Genomic DNA, 3,184 nt, shown 5'->3' with positions numbered 1-3,184 from the left:
CCGAGAGAGACCAGGTGTGAGCCCTGACTCCCGCAGGTCCTGAGCTGCAGCCTGGCCCTGGGGAAGGAGGCTCCTGCTCTGATACCCTCAGTGTTTGCTTCCTGGAAAAGTCAGCCTTGCTTCGGGGCCTGCCCATGGATGCAGGTGTGCAGTGCCTTGTCTAAGGATTCATTCAGTGTCCTGAAGAGAGTTATTCTTGAACATTCCAGGCGAGGCTGATGTCCTCACGACTCCTTGATTCAGTGGGGGAAGCTGGCCTCTGTTCTTTTTTGTGATACCTCAAAACCATAAGCAGCAAAAATAAATCGGCACTAAGTAACGTTAGCCTATGACTATGTGCTCCAATGATGTGCTGTGAAGTTCACTGTGGTTCTGGAATAGGTTCTGGTCTCAGTTCTATTCTGATACTTCATTTTCATAGTCATAGACCAAGGCTTCCTTGTCAAACCCAAGACTGAGTTTCTGGCTCCCAGTGAGGATGTACAGTGACATCAGAAGAGAAGAGAGGTCCCTAAAGCGTTCACCTTGGCACTCCAAAGCCATTCCAGTCCATGGGCCAGCTCCCTCCCAGCACTGAGAGCACGTGCATTGTTATTCGCTGGTCATCCTTCCTTTAGACCAGCCGTGGGCAAACTATGGCCCGCGGGCCGGATCCGGCCCTTTTGAAATGATTAAAACTAAAAAATAAAAGACCATACCCTTTTATGTAATGATGTTTACTTTGAATTTATATCATGAACCCTTGATTCAGTGGGGGCAGCTGGCCTCTGTTCTTCTTTATGATACCTCAAAACCATAAGCAGCAAAAATCAGTCGGCACTAAATAACGTTAGTCTATGGCTATGTGCTCCAATGATGTGCTGTGAAGTTCACTGTGGTTCTGGAATAGGTTCTGGTCTCAGTTCTATTCTGATACTTCATTTTCATAGTCATAGACCCAGGCTTCCTTGTCAAACCCAAGACTGAGTTTCTGGCTCCCAGTGAGGATGTACAGTGACATCAGAAGAGAAGAGAGGTCCCTAAAGCGTTCACCTTGGCACTCCAAAGCCATTCCAGTCCATGGGCCAGCTCCCTCCCAGCACTGGGAAAGCTGGAGAGCACGTGCATTGTTATTCGCTGGTCATCTTTCCTTTAGACTCATGTTTTCCGGCTCATAGTGGGTACGGGAAGGAAGAGGCAGCACTCGGCAATTTTTCTCATCACAAACACAGTGAGTAATGACAGGAATTTTCTAGTTTATTAGCTAACATGTGGAAAGATTTGTTCACCTGGACGTTATGCAATCAGAAATTTAGCCCCCACTAATAGTACCCTACTGAGACCCATGGTACCCTGAAAAAAAATGCTATTTTTGCTGTATTGTTTGTTCAAATATATTTTAATTACTGATATATAGGCATTACTTCTCCCCAAAAGTGGGAACTTAGGCAAAAACTCAAATTGGCCTTTTCACCCACAATTCACTGAATTTATGTGATCCACATAATATTATTTTCACACAAATTAGTTATATTGTTATTCAGTTTCTAAACACTTTTCTAGTTATAAGCAACTTAGCAGTTATATCCCAAAATTTGGTAAATAACATTTAATTTGGTACATAACATACTACTTACATTTTATTTTTAACCTATTATATAGTTTCTTCTTAATGTTTTACAATAACATTACTATGGGCCATACATGGGACCCAACTTGACTATCACCTATATTATTTACATTTTTTTATCAAATATATTTTTTATTGATTTCAGAGAGGAAAGGAGAGGGTGGGAGAGAGAGATAGAAATATCAATGATGAGAGAGCATCATTGATTGGCTGCTTCCTGCATGCCCCCTACTGGGGATCAAGCCCACAACCCAGGCATGTGCCCTTGACCGGAATCGAACTTGGGACCTTCAGTCCACAGTCCGACACTCTATCCTCTGAGCCAAATTGACTAGGGCACCCATGGTTTTTTTTTTAATTTCTTTATTGATTATGGTATTACATATGTGTCCTTATTCCCCCCATTAGTCCCCTTACTGGAAAAAATGAAGTTAACATGTGGGTAGGAAAAGAAACAGAGCAAGTGGCCCCAGTGCATGAAGCCACAACTCTAGAAAACAGAAGAGCCAAGAGAAAGAAGCAACATTATGAAGCCAAGGCGAGTTTCCAAGGAAGAGAAATAGAAAGAGCACAATTGTGTGGCGGAAAATGAGAAAAGTTAAAGTATGAAAAGAGACACATCTTGCAGGAGACCTGCAATTACAGGAAGTAAAAGAGAAGGACCAAGTGAATGCTTTCTCCCGATGGTCGGGAAAGAAAGCTGTGGGCAGAGGGTAGTGACAAGGCAGATGTTTTAAAGGTGCCTGTTCCCCTCTCTCCGTCAGACAATGGCAGCTGCTATCAGTTAACCACAGTGTGGAGCACCGAGCAAACAGGCAAATTAAACATTGGAAAGCATTTTTCTAAAATCTAGATCTAATAGTGTTCGTCGCCAAGGGTTCTCAGTTATTCATAGACATTATTGGAGAATTCTTAGTTTCTCTCTTCAAGAAAGCCTGTAGAATGGATTCTGTATCTGAAAACCAGAAACTGTGCGGTGTGTGTGTTAGTTTAAAATTAAGATAGCAAACGGTAATGTTGATAGTAATATATAGTTTTTTTACATGGTAAACAAAAAATGTGTACTTTTGCTGATAGCTATTGCACTGCAGGTACCTTAAAATAAAATTGAAAAGATATTGTGTTGGTAATTGAGCATTAGATATTAATTTATAAATGTAAGCCCAATTAAAAATGAAAGTTTTTTTTCCCTGAGTTAGAATGTCAAAGCCACAGAAAATATTCCACTCAATAACCAAAGCTCTGAGATGAATGCTGTTTAATACATTAAACCAAGACCTTTCTAATTCAAGTCATTTGTGAATCAAGAGGCAACATCTTTAGATTGCCATTTTAGAAATTATTGCTAAAAAAGACCATTTGTATTCTTTTAGGCACAATGATCTGTTAAATGGTATGCATTTTTATGGCAAATCCAACCCTCCCCCCCCCAAAAAAAAATTCTGCTTTACCCAACTCACAGGGAAGCATTAGGTTGCAGTTGGGGAAAAAACCCTCAGGGAGCAGAGAGGACACATTGGAGAGAGGGAAGATTGGGAAGTGAGGTTATCATGTGGGAGGGAAATAGCATAGAGT

Source organism: Myotis davidii, unplaced genomic scaffold (genome assembly GCF_000327345.1).
Source record: "Myotis davidii unplaced genomic scaffold, ASM32734v1 scaffold1427, whole genome shotgun sequence".
NCBI lineage: Eukaryota > Metazoa > Chordata > Mammalia > Chiroptera > Vespertilionidae > Myotis > Myotis davidii.
This window is presented reverse-complemented; position numbering follows the sequence as displayed.